Source organism: Pelodiscus sinensis, unplaced genomic scaffold (genome assembly GCF_049634645.1).
Source record: "Pelodiscus sinensis isolate JC-2024 unplaced genomic scaffold, ASM4963464v1 ctg34, whole genome shotgun sequence".
Classification (NCBI taxonomy): Eukaryota; Metazoa; Chordata; order Testudines; family Trionychidae; genus Pelodiscus; species Pelodiscus sinensis.
In genome coordinates, this window is record NW_027465849.1 from 5,439,029 (window position 1) to 5,452,280 (window position 13,252).

Sequence of the window (13,252 nt, forward strand, 5' to 3'; positions counted from 1 at the left end):
TGAGACCCAGACCCGGTGTAGACGCACGCCGGCCTGAGAACGCCAGGGTGTCATACCCAGTAAAGTCATAGTGTCAGCTGAATTACCCAGATGCCCAAGGAACTTATGGGGGACCCCTCAGCATGGTATCTCAGCACCTCATAATCCATGCTGGATTTAGCCTCCTAATCCCCCGGGGGGCCTGGGCTGTTACCCCCATTTTAAAGATGGGGAAAGTGAGGCATAGAAAGACTAAAAGACCTCCTCAAGGTCACACAAGAAGTCAGTAGCAAAGGAGCCCAGCTCTCCCAATGCCTACGTTAGAGCCTCTAACCACTGAGCCTCCCTGCCTCTTGCAGACATGTCTTAGAGCTGGCTTTCCGCCTTCTCCACCCTCCAAGGGAACGTGGGCTGGTGCTTAAAGCCCAGAGCAGCACATCAGGACTCCTGGGTTCTAATCGCAACCCTGGACAGGACCCTTGCCCGCTCCGTGCCTCAGTTTCTCCCCCCTGAGAACAACGCTCCCCTCCTCCCCCTGTGGGTGGGAATATAATTCATGGCTTCAACCCGTCTCAGGAGCTTGGGCCCAGAGCCCCCAGCACTAGTGCAGAGAGCCAGACCGACCTCAGTTTGCACAAGAAGGCCCTGCACTAAATTTAGCCCAGAACCCGAGTCTGTGTCTGCAAAAGGTTTGGGGAGTCAGCGGCCGTCGGGGGCTACACGGGAGGGTAAAGGGTTAAATAGGCACCATGGTGCCTAAGGAGAAACAAACCTGGTGGCTGCAGCCTCAACCCAAGGGCTGCCAGGGGCAAGACAAGGCGGGATGTGGGGGAGGGGGATCCCCCAGGGGAAGAAGCCCTGAGCTAAGGGATCGTTTTGTAAACCCAAGGGGCCAAGACCATCGATCTGTCCTGTGTCTGTACAGCCTGCAAGGCAAGCCCCTGGGTGCTACCGTAATGCACCTAATAGCAACACAAATGTGCAGCACCTGGCACAATGGGGGCCTGGTCCATGATAGGGATGCTACCATAATACACCTAATAGCAGTACAAATGCCGTGTCTGGCACAAACTCCACCGCTCCAGCTGGGAAGACAAACATGGGGCTTTGGTGGGGCTGGGAGAGGGACGAAGAGGGGGACAAGAGCCTGAACAGCCCGCCATCCCCGTGCACCGCAAATCCACAGAGTCTCAACAAGCTGCGTGCCTGCAAGCGCTAGCTGCTACTCCTGGCACATGTGAGTGCTCCTGGGTTAGAGGTCGAATGGTAAATCAGTGGCAGAACGCAGGAGTCCTGGCTCCCAGCCCCCATTAGCTCTAACCACTAGGCTCCACTCTTTTACCGGAGCTGGGGTGGGGACTCAGAAGATAGAGGGTGTAGTGAGACCCCTCCCTCCTTTGTCTGCCCCTCCCCCACTTGCCCACACCCTTCCCAAGGTGCCAGTTCCCTGTTGGGGAATTGTCTATGGCCAGTGAGGTCCCGGGCATGGGCCAGGGCAGCCCTGCAGTGTAATTCTAGGGCAGCCCCAGAGGGGAAGCTGCCCCAGACGCCACCCCAGTGTTGGCATTGGGCTCCACGACCCTTTGGCCTGACCCAGTCTGGCTGTTCTTATGTTCTCAGCTGGCAAGGTGTCAGTCTACTTGCTCCCACCCCTGGGGCCCATCCCAGCTTGGCTAGGGGCTCCCATGGAGGGACATTCACCCCCCCCCCCGTGCTGGTCTGCTCCCCTGCCACTGTCCCAGCGGCACCCGACCCAGCTGCGAGCAGCGACTCCATCTAAGGGCCTGCAGGCTTCGTGCTTAACCAGGGATCTCAAAGCACTTCCCAAAACTAGGTCCAGGATCCTGGTGTCGGCTTTACAGGTGGGGAAACTGAGGCACGGCAGGGTGTGAATCACCCTCTTCCTCATGAATCGGCGACAGTGCCCAAAATAGAATCCAGCCGGCCCTGACTTGCAAGCCCACTGATTTTATCTCCCCGACCCCACTGACCTCCCAGAATCAGGGGCAGACTCCAGCTGTCCTGTCTCCTAGCTCTTCCCACTGCACACGCACCCTCCCCCCCCACACACACATATTCTCTCTCTAATCCTGAGCTGTGTTCCTTCTTTAGATAACCCGAGGCAAGCGGGGCGGGGGGAGGGGGTGCATGAAATTAACTTGGTATGTTAATTTCACATTTTACACTCTAGGCACACACCGGCCCCATCTGGATTTTGATCATTTATGAGAAATTACAAAATTACACTTTTTAAAAAAGGAACATTTCAGAGCCCAAGTTCATCTAAGCTGGGCCCCTTCCCCCTCCCCACCCCCGGCCAGAGGGATCTCTAGCGCTGGCCCGACCGCTCCTAGGCTGACCCAGGTCGCTGGCGCCCAGCAGTCCTGAATATTGTCTCCGCCCCGCTGAACTTTGCACTGCCCCAGGCCCCAGTGCAAACTGGGAAGGTGGTGGTCTCCCTACCACTTTGCACAAGTGGACCAGCTACATACGACACTCACCATCTCTCGTTCTGCTCCAGATCATGGCTCCAAATGACCCTCCCCATCCTTACTCTGCTAAAAGTAGCGAGGTCACTGCAGTGGTGGGGGTGGCAGGGGAGGCTGCCCTGAGTACCCAGGCTGAAGAAGGGATCATACTCGGGGCTAGGCCATTATGCCACTCCTACCGTTGCAGCCCATGTGGCTGCATTTGGCGTAATAGCTCGATCAGAGCTAGCCAGTGTATGGCCACGCCTGCATAGACACATCCAGCATGACGAAAGGATCGTCCACACAGGCAAAGGGACCAGAATAGGGCACTTCCAAAGGGGAGTCATTATTATGTTATTGCTACTAGGAGAATTACGGTAGCTACCTAGGTGCTCCAGTCCGGTACCAGGAATCCATTGCGCCAGGCGCTGTACATTTTAATGATTATTAGGCTTGTTGCAGTTGGACCTAAGAGCCCCAGTCTGGGACCAGGAGACCATTGTGGCCAGCCATGTACAAACACTGAACAAAAAAGGCAGTCAATTTTATGTTACTAATTCCCTGCAAAAAAATTTTTGGGGAAAAGGTGAAAGGTGCTGGTGGAAGCAGCCCTTCCAGGCTGGCCATACCGAGCCCCCACAGGCCGCGGGAGAGCTCGCAGCTAGTCAGAGCCTTTCATCAAGCACCGAGGTGCAGCTGGCTCCCCTTCCCCAGATTCGGCCTTTGGGGCCCAGCTGCAGTGGGCCCAGATGGCCAGGCATACCCCAGGGAACATGTCCCAGCTGATGGCAGGGAACACACAGTGCTGGGATAGGCTCCAACACCCTTGGGGGCACTGAGTGACTGTTACACCAAGAGGGGCATTGAGCATTAGAAGTAGAGAAACAGAGCACCCAGGTCCCATGCAGGGCTCCGGGCAGCAGCATTTGTCCCAGTTTACACCCAGAACAGCCCTGTTATTAACTGCAATGATCTGTATAATCGGGCACCCAGAAGCCTTAATCACAGCCCTTGCTCTTAGATGTATTACGGTAGCCCCTTTGTGCCCCATAGATCAATATCCCGTTGTGCCATGCACTCTATTGATTGATATTAGGTGAATTACGGTAGCCCCTTGGCACTCCAGTCATAGATCCGAACCCTATTGTGCCATGTGCTATGCATACAGATTGCTATTAGGTGTTTTACGGTAGCCCCTTGGCACCCAGGTCATGGAGCAGGACTCCATTGTGCCATACATGCAGATGGCTATTAGGTGTTTTACGGTAGCCCCTTGGCACCCAGGTCATGGAGCAGGACTCCATTGTGCCATACATGCAGATGGCTATTAGGTGTTTTACGGTAGCCCCTTGGCACCCAGGTCATGGAGCAGGACTCCATTGTGCCATACATGCAGATGGCTATTAGGTGTTTTACGGTAGCCCCTTGGCACCCTGCCCTGGAGCAGGATCCTGCTGTGTACATGTGAATGCTGTTAGGTGTATTACGGTAGCTGCACACACAGAACACAAAGACGGTCTCTGCTCCAAGGTCTAAGCAGCACAGTCCTGGAGGCGGGGAGAGGCAGAGGCAGGCTCCCGGATCTGGAAGTCAGACCCCAGTGAGGATAACTGGAACTCGCTCCCGCCGGGCCAGTGTCAAAGCTTAACAAAGCAGGCGAGAGACAACGTGAGAAGTAACTTGCTAAAGACGTAAAAACTAACCGCAAGACTTGCCGTCACCACTTCAGCTGCAGGAAGCCTGCACGACAATCCGAGTCCAATGCTGCCCAGCTGATTAGCAGAGCCCCCCACAGCCAGGTTTGTGTTTCTACTGGTGGTGCACATTCACACATGCCTCGTGCACATGACAAAATTTATTCTGCACATGGATGGAGGGAACATGGGTCGCTAGATGGTCAGGGCGCTAAGGAATACTCAGAGAAGACAAACCCATTGCAGAGAAGCCGAGTAAATTCCTTGCATCGGCCTTCACTGCAGAGCACGTGGGGGACAGCCCCACCTCAGAGCTATTGTTTTGGGGTGACAAAGAAGAACATAAGCACGGCCAGACAAGGTCAGACCAAAGGTCCCCTAGCTCAGTATCCTGTCTGCCGACAGCAGCCAGCAACGGATGCATCAAAGGGAACACACAGAGGAGGGCGATCAGCAAGTGAGCTGACGCTGGGAGCGAGCGACAAGGAACCGATCGCTTAACGAGCCTAACCCAGAATGCAAAGGGGCAGCAGGGACTGTGGGACGGCTACCCACAATGCATCACTGTTGAAGTCGAAGGCTGCTGGGGACGCACTCCGTCGACTTCACATGCACAGTGAGGACCTGCTCCTTCGACTTTACAAGATCAGGTGCTTTAAAAAAAAAAAAAAAAAAAAAAAAATCAACCTTCATACAGTCCCCCTAATCTCACACTGCAGACCTTGGCGATGGGGCTGCTAATGCTCTAAGGAGCTGTGTGAACTCTGAGCCGCTTTTTGCTCCAGGACCCCGGAGTTAAAAACCAAACGGAGATCCCACAAAACAAGGAACTGCTCAGAAACAGGCTGGCAAAGAGTTCTGCTGCCTGGGGATCTTGAAAGCCGAGAGCCAGAAGTCTCGCTGCACGGCCCTGCCCTCTGCGAAAGGCCCACAGCCTATAAGCCAACAGGTCCCCTTCACCCTCTCTGCCTGACGGCCGAAGACAGAGCTCCCTTTAGGGGGCAGAGCCAAAGCAAGAGGGGCGTGCGAGGTTGGCCCAACCTGGAACTGCTCTGAGGAGCGAAAGAGACTCCAAGCGTAGAAACTGCAATGCAGCATCTTTCCCCGGGTTGGTTTTTTTATTGCTTTCCCTTGATTCTGTGGGGTCTGAGTCTGCCACCAGCCTGCACCTTCGTGCATTTACACCAGTGCAAGGCACGGGCATTGTGCACACACGTCGCACTAGCCTAGGCAGGGGGCAGAGCGACGGGCAGGGACCGGACAAACTGTCGGATACCATAGCCTAAGTCACAGAGTAAATCGTGGATAGCCCCTGGCAGAGTTGATGCTCTACCTCCACAGTGTGGATGTGAGACACCCTCAATAAAAATCACACCTCCGCGGCATGAATGAAACAAGCCGTTATCTTCACACACAAACCTTTCCTGTCCGGCATGTTTCTCGCAGCCCCAAGTTTGTGGCAAGATTTTTTTTTTTTTTAAATAAAGACTCTGATCAGAACAAGGCAAGAAGCTAAAAGCATTCAAGAGAGATCTTTCTCAAAGCCCCTAATTGCAAAAATATTAGCATAAACTATGACATGAATTTAGCTCAGTTACTGCAGGCTCCCGAGCGGGAGTTATAATTAAAATCCACAGCATTCGGTACAAACCCACAGAGGTTACGGAGTGTTCTTTTTCAAGTCGGGGGAAAACTCAAAATCTCGATTTTTCCCCATCAGAAAAATCACAGGATGTGTTTCCATTCGGCAGAGCGATAGATCTTTTGCACGGATTGTTTTCAGGACTTGCCTCAAACAGCAGGGAAGAAAGACAAGAGTTTGTCTTCTTTTCTTTTTAATCATCACTTGCTAGGAACTTACACCGAAGCTAGTTCGGAGTTAGCAAGACGCTGCAGTCTGTTTGTAACAAAGCCCAGGGACCAGATCTGGCTGATTAATTAATTAACAGCAGGGTGGCATCTAGACAGCCCGTAAGTGGAAGCTAATGTCAGAAAGGACGGTTTCAAACCCACACCAAAAAGTTGAGATGAAAAGGGGGCAAAGGAGAACATTTCAATGGCTCTGAGATTGCACCTCATTTCGATTCACACCAGGCTTGTCCGTCTGTTTTTTGAAACAACCCCCCTTGTCATGCAGGGAGCACAAACACGACACACCGCTCCTTGGTGTCTAGGACCGGTTGCAGGACGGGAAACTCCCCGATCTGCTTTCCCTGCCGCCAACTCCCGGAAAGAGAAAACGACCCAACTGCACCTTAGAAAAATCTGGCCTCCCGCGTCCCGAGCAGACTCATTTCCAGACAGACTCTGCTGTTGCCCACTGCGCCAGCCAGGCCTGCGGGCGCCCCTCCGCCAGCCGGGTGCCGGTCAGACCCCGGATGCCACATCTGCCTCTGCATTCAGGGCTCGCCGCCTGGTGCCCCTGCCTCCAGCCTCCCTGCAGGCCCGGGGGATGCAGAAGAGAGCCAGGTTGGGGAGAGAGGCGCCCGCAGCCTCCACCCACCCGCAGCCACCGAGCGGCTCTGGCCCACGTCCCCGCCACGCGCGCACATGCATACCGATCCGCCCGCACGCCCCACCGCACTCGCACCCTCTCGCACATACCAATCCGAGCCCACACCTCTCACGCATAGCAAATTGAGCTCATCAATAGGACGCCTGCCTCTGTGCATACCAATGCCAGCCTGCCACTAGCAAGGCCGGCCACGGCCGGACGCTGGAGAGGGGCCTGGGGGAGACCAGCTCCGGCTTTTCAGCCCCCGGGACGATTCCCCCCCCCCACGGGGAGGGGCTTTGCTATTTGCCCCTCAGCTTGCTGTGTGGTGGCTGGAGGGTTTGCAGAAGGCCCAGGGCTACGAGCAAGCGGTAGGAGAAACGAGGGGCAAAATCGGAGGCCACGGAGGCAGGACGTGCCACGTTCCACCCTGCGAGTTCACAGCCCCCCTGGGAGAACGCGGAGCCCTCGAGTCCAACGAGACAGCAGAGAAACGGGCCCTGTGATGCATGGAGCCCCAACTCTTAAAGCAAAACTCAAAGGGCCTTAGTGAAGACGCCCCAGGACAGTCGGGAGGGGAAGGGGGCAGGAGCCAGGCTAGAGGGTCCCCTTGGGAATCTCTGCCAGACCACGCTAGTACACCAACTTGGCTGCATCTGCCCTGTCCGGACAGCAGGACCTCTGGGTCCCCAGGAATCCTCAGAGGCTCCTGGGAATTTTTCTAGCAGCAAAACCGATGCACCCGCCCGCTTCGTCCTCCAGCCCCATCCTCTGTCTCCTGCAGCAGCACCAAGAACAAAGATCTTGCCCACGGAATCACAGATGGTCTTTCTATGGCTGCTGCATGTCACTGAATAGACGCCAGCCGGCTCCTGGAACGCCACATTCCCCTGTGCCGTCGAATCCACTCCCCTCACACTGCCACTTGATCTCAAGGAGAGTCTTCCCCAGCTCTGCGCAGTATGGGGGCTATGATCCATAGCCAAGCAGGGCTGCACGCACGCGCTAGCCGAGCCATTGCCACAAACGTGCGGGTCATGTCCGCCGCCGCTCCCCCGGCGAGGATCTCCAAGCACGGGACACACGGCAGCAGCGCCGTCCGGGGCTAGGCGGACATCCGTGTTTCACAAATCAGGGAACAGGCTAAGGGACTAGCCCAAGGCGTCACAGCGGGTCCTTCGGCGGAATCTAGAACCCAGGAGCACCCTGACAGTAAGGGGTGTGGGGTCGTTTTCCCCGTGGCCTAGGGGATAGGGAGCTCGCCTGGGAAGGACAGGATTGTGGGTTCTAGTCCAGGGTCAGGAGGGATAAAGGGCGCCCGGATGGTAGGAGTCCTGCCCCCCAGCCCTGTTCTGTTCTAAGCAACCCCTCCCAAAGCAGCCTGGTCTGCTCCTCTCCAGAGCTGTCTCCCGCCCCTGTTTGGTACTAAGTGAGAGGGTGGGCTAAGCCCTGGAGAGGAGATTGTTGAGAACAGCCGTGGGACGGACTTGCTAGACCCCAGCCTCTGGCTAGGACAGACAAGCCCAAAGCTGGCCAGTTCCTCCCCTCCAATCTCAGCCCAGCCGTTCCTGCTTTCCCCACGGCCAAGAGGGGCAGCTGGAGAAATTCAGACAGGACGCTGGTGCGGACGCTGGTGCCAGGGAAGGGTGATTAACCCTGGGAACAGCTCGCAGGTGGACTGGCTGTCGCTCCAAGTCTACATGGCAATCGGACGCCTCTTCCCAAACGCTCCGCTCGGGCTCGACCCTCAGACCTGGCTGGAGGCCGAGATCCTGGGGCGAGGTTCCCTGGCCTGCGCCAGGGAGGAGCTCAGATCAGAACGGCCCCTCCTGGCACAGAAGTGACAGGTCCTGACCTTCCCTTTCCCCAGGCAGGACGAGCCAAAGCCGAGAAACCCTGGAAAGTCGACTGTGGCTCAGAACACGCTGGGCGGGTGGGAACCCTCCCCAGGCCCCGCTGCAGCCAGGGAGACCCCAAATTCCTGGTATGGAGAAGGGGGCAGGCTGGGCCAAACTCTGGCCTCATAGGCTGCACAAAGCCCCAGAGAACAGAGCCGAGGTTATAGGGGCTGCTTTCAGGCTGGGACCCGCTGGGGAGCTGCTGGCCAGGATAAGGAGCAGGAGAGAAGACAGGGTCGGGATCTGTGCTTTACGAGAGATAACGCCCTGGATAGCCAGTCCAGCCCCGCCCTGGCTCTGCCCATGTGGACCAGGAAGGACTCAGGGTGCAGCAGGTGACCAGCCGGGGCCAGGAACCCTCCCCCGCCTGGCCCCAGCGGAAGGTGACGCTGCCCACCTGCCAGCTGGCACCCAGGCATCCGAGCAGACGTGACTGCGGGGGAGCTCTGGGGGTGCCCGACAGGGCCCGGCGAAGGGGCAAGATTCACCTGCTGAGACATCCCCTCTGCAGTGCGCTGCCCAGGCTGTGCCCAGATCCCTGGGATCCCTGGCACTGCCAGCCGGAGCTGCTCTCCGGCCGGCTCTGGGAGGGGCCCGGAGCTCAGAGCGGGGCTGGGGTTTCGGCTCAGACCCTTCGAGTCTCAACGCCCTGCCCCCTCCCCCCCACACCTCCAGGTGATGCCCACTCCCCAGACCTCTTGCCGTGGGTCTTTGCACCCATCCAGCCTAGCCCCGGGGGGGGACTCCCATTCAAAGCCCCCCGCAGTCCTGCTCCCCCAGCCCCTCCCTCCACACCCAGGGGGGGAGGGGGAGCTGCCCACGCAGCATCCGGGGGCAGAGCTGGGCTCGACCCCCACGTCCGGGGCGATGTGAGCAGGGAGGTGGGGAAGTTTCCAGCCGCAGGTCAGTGCTCATTGGGGGGGGGGGGGCTTTTTGAACCCCACCAGATATGCCTGAGCGGATCTTGGCAGGGGCTGAGCTCTGTTGCCCCCTCCCTCCCAGGGGGGCAGGACTTATGGGATGGTGGCGACAGAGGCGGGCGTGTGGATGGGAGTGACGGGGGAAGGGGGGTCGGGTCCATTTCATGCAAACACACCGAGCCTGAGCCCCCTCCACCCTGCCCATGTCCTCACTGGCAGGAGGGGCCCCGCTAAAGTCGGGACCCACAGCTCAGGGCACCCCCTCCCCATGCTGTCGGTGCCATGTGCTCTGGAGCCGGAGGGGAGCAGCCCTGGACAGACCTCTCCGCACCTGCACGTAGGCCCTGCCTGCCCCTGGGCACCCTGTCCACGTGCATCCCTGCCTGGACCCCCCCCCATAGATGTGACCCCACAGAACCCTCCACAGACACCGTCAGCCCCAGATCTTCTCTCCAGACACCTCCTCCAGGTGCCCACCACGCCAGGCCGACCCCCCTGCCTCCCAGACACCCAATGCCCCATCACCCATGTGACCCCCACGTCCCCAGCCAGGCACCCTGCCCCCTAGTCAGCTTCCTGCTCCCTTCTATCCAGACCCCACTAGTTCCCAGAGACCTCCATGCCAGCTGTGCCCCCCAGGCCCGCAAATCCCCAGCCCCCTTAGCCCCCAGCATCCCATCTATCCTCCAGCCCCCCTCAGCCCTGCTATCCACCCCCCAGCCCCACATAATCAGCCCCCCTTCCCATCTATCTAGCCCCCAGCTCCCTGCACCTCTGCCCCACTCACTCATTCCCCTGCACCCCCTCTATCCAGCCCCCCAGCACCCCTGCCCCACTCAGCCCCTGCACCCCTTCTATCCAGCCCCCAGCATCCCTGCCCTACTCACTCAGCCCCTGCACCCCTCTATCCAGCCCCCCAGCACCTCTGCCCCACTCAGCCCCTGCACCCCTCTATCCAGCCCCCCAGCACCTCTGCCCCACTCACTCAGCCCCTGCACCCCTCTATCCAGCCCCATGCACCTCTGCCCCACTCACTCATTCCCCTGCACCCCCTCTATCCAGCCCCCCAGCACCCCTGCCCCACTCAGCCCCTGCACCCCTTCTATCCAGCCCCCAGCATCCCTGCCCTACTCACTCAGCCCCTGCACCCCTCTATCCAGCCCCCCAGCACCTCTGCCCCACTCACTCAGCCCCTGCACCCCTCTATCCAGCCCCATGCACCTCTGCCCCACTCACTCAGCCCCTGCACCCCTCTATCCAGCCCCATGCACCTCTGCCCTACTCACTCAGCCCCTGCACTCCTCTATTCAGCCCCCCAGCACCCCTGCCCCACTCACTCAGCCCCTGCACCCCTCTATCCAGCCCCCCAGCACCCCTGCCCCACTCACTCAGCCCCTGCACCCCTCTATCCAGCCCCCCAGCACCTCTGCCCCACTCACTCAGCCCCTGCACCCCTCTATCCAGCCCCCCAGCACCCCTGCCCCACTCACTCAGCCCCTGCACCCCTCTATCCAGCCCCCCAGCACCTCTGCCCCACTCAGCCCCTGCACCCCTTCTATCCAGCCCCCAGCACCCCTGCCCCACTCACTCAGCCCCTGCACCCCTCTATCCAGCCCCCCAGCACCTCTGCCCCACTCACTCAGCCCCTGCACCCCTCTATCCAGCCCCCCAGCACCCCTGCCCCACTCACTCAGCCCCTGCACCCCTCTATCCAGCCCCCCAGCACCTCTGCCCCACTCAGCCCCTGCACCCCTTCTATCCAGCCCCCAGCATCCCTGCCCTACTCACTCAGCCCCTGCACCCCTCTATCCAGCCCCCCAGCACCTCTGCCCCACTCACTCAGCCCCTGCACCCCTCTATCCAGCCCCATGCACCTCTGCCCCACTCACTCAGCCCCTGCACCCCTCTATCCAGCCCCATGCACCTCTGCCCTACTCACTCAGCCCCTGCACTCCTCTATTCAGCCCCCCAGCACCCCTGCCCCACTCACTCAGCCCCTGCACCCCTCTATCCAGCCCCCCAGCACCTCTGCCCCACTCACTCAGCCCCTGCACCCCTCTATCCAGCCCCCCAGCACCCCTGCCCCACTCACTCAGCCCCTGCACCCCTCTATCCAGCCCCCCAGCACCTCTGCCCCACTCACTCAGCCCCTGCACCCCTCTATCCAGCCCCCCAGCACCCCTGCCCCACTCACTCAGCCCCTGCACCCCTCTATCCAGCCCCCCAGCACCTCTGCCCCACTCACTCAGCCCCTGCACCCCTCTATCCAGCCCCCCAGCACCTCTGCCCCACTCACTCAGCCCCTGCACCCCTCTATCCAGCCCCCAGCACCCCTGCCCCACATAAACAGCCCCCTGTTCCCATCTACCCAGCCCCTGCCCCACTCACTCAGCCCCTGCACCCCTCTATCCAGCCCCCCAGCCCCCGCCCCACATACTCAGCCCCCCGTCCCGCGCACTCCGCCCTGCCCCTCGCCCCCCGGCCCGCAGCCCGAGGACAGTTACCCGGCTGGCATGGCAGGATCCCAGGGCAGAGGGGCAGGTGCCCGGGCCGCTGCGGGGGCCGCGGCTGGCGGCTCCGTTCCGTCCCGCGGGGGGGCGACCATCCGCCGTGGCCTCGGGGCGCGGGGGGCAGCGGCCGGCAGGCGCCTCCATAGACCCCCCCGCGCTGGCTGGGGCGGCCCGCAGCTGCCCCGGCTGCAGGGAGGGCGCCCGGCGGGTCCCGTCGCCTCCCCGGCTGGCTCCGCGCACCTCCCGCCCGGCCGCCCGCCTTTCACATGGTGATGAGCGGACATCGTGCGCCGGGCGGGGCGGGGGCGGGGGCCGGGGGCGGGGACGCACCGAGCTGCCGGCGGCGCACCCCGCTGAATACTGATGCCGCCGGCCGGCGTGCGGGGCTGGGCTGCGGGGAGGGGTCCCCCGCCCCCCCGGCAGGGACCCCTCGGGGAGCAGCCCCCCCTGCGAGGGCTCACACCGCCCCCCCGCACAGGGACCCCTCGGGGAGCAGCCCCCCCTGCGAGGGCTCACACCGCCCCCCCGCACAGGGACCCCTCGGGGAGCAGCCCCCCCTGCAAGGGCTCACACCGCCCCCCCGCACAGGGACCCCTCGGGGAGCAGCCCCCCCCGCACAGGGACCCCTCCGGGAGCAGCCCCCCAAAAACCCTGAGCAGCCCCCCCTGCAGGGGCTCACACCGCCCCCCCGCACAGGGACCCCTCCGGGAGCAGCCCCCCCTGCAAGGGCTCACACCGCCCCCCCCGCACAGGGACCCCTCGGGGAGCAGCCCCCCAAAAACCCTGAGCAGCCCCCCCCGCAAGGGCTCACACTGCCCCCCCGCACAGGGACCCCTCGGGGAGCAGCCCCCCCCGCAAGGGCTCACACTGCCCCCCCCCTGCACAGGGACCCCTCGGGGAGCAGCCCCCCCTGCAAGGGCTCACACCGCCCCCCCGCACAGGGACCCCTCAGGGAGCAGCCCCCCTGCACAAGGACCCCTCGGGGAGCAGCCCCCCCTGCAAGGGCTCACACCGCCCCCCCGCACAGGGACCCCTCAGGGAGCAGCCCCCCAAAAACCCTGAGCAGCCCCCCCCCGCAAGGGCTCACACCGCCCCCCCCCCGCACAGGGACCCCTGAGGGAGCAGCCCCCCCAAAACCCTAAGCAGCCCCCCTGCAAGGGCTCACACCGTCGTCCCCCCACACAGGGACCCCTCGGGGAGCAGCCCCCCCCAAAATCCTGAGCAGCCCCCCCGCACAGGGAACCCTCGGGGAGCAGCCCCCCAAAAACCCTGAGCAGCCCCCCCTG

At 61.2% G+C, this 13,252-nt stretch overlaps 1 protein-coding gene across 1 annotated transcript in view; it reads right to left on the reverse strand.

The window, feature by feature from the left end:
- Positions 1 to 12,168, reverse strand: part of NPAS1 (neuronal PAS domain protein 1) — a 118,248-nt gene extending 106,080 nt beyond the window's left edge. The window contains exon 1 of the mRNA XM_075915360.1: positions 11,961 to 12,168. The gene's annotated coding sequence lies outside the window, so the exon portion shown is untranslated. The remainder of the gene's footprint in view (positions 1 to 11,960) is intronic.
- Between the last annotated feature and the right edge of the window lie 1,084 nt (positions 12,169 to 13,252).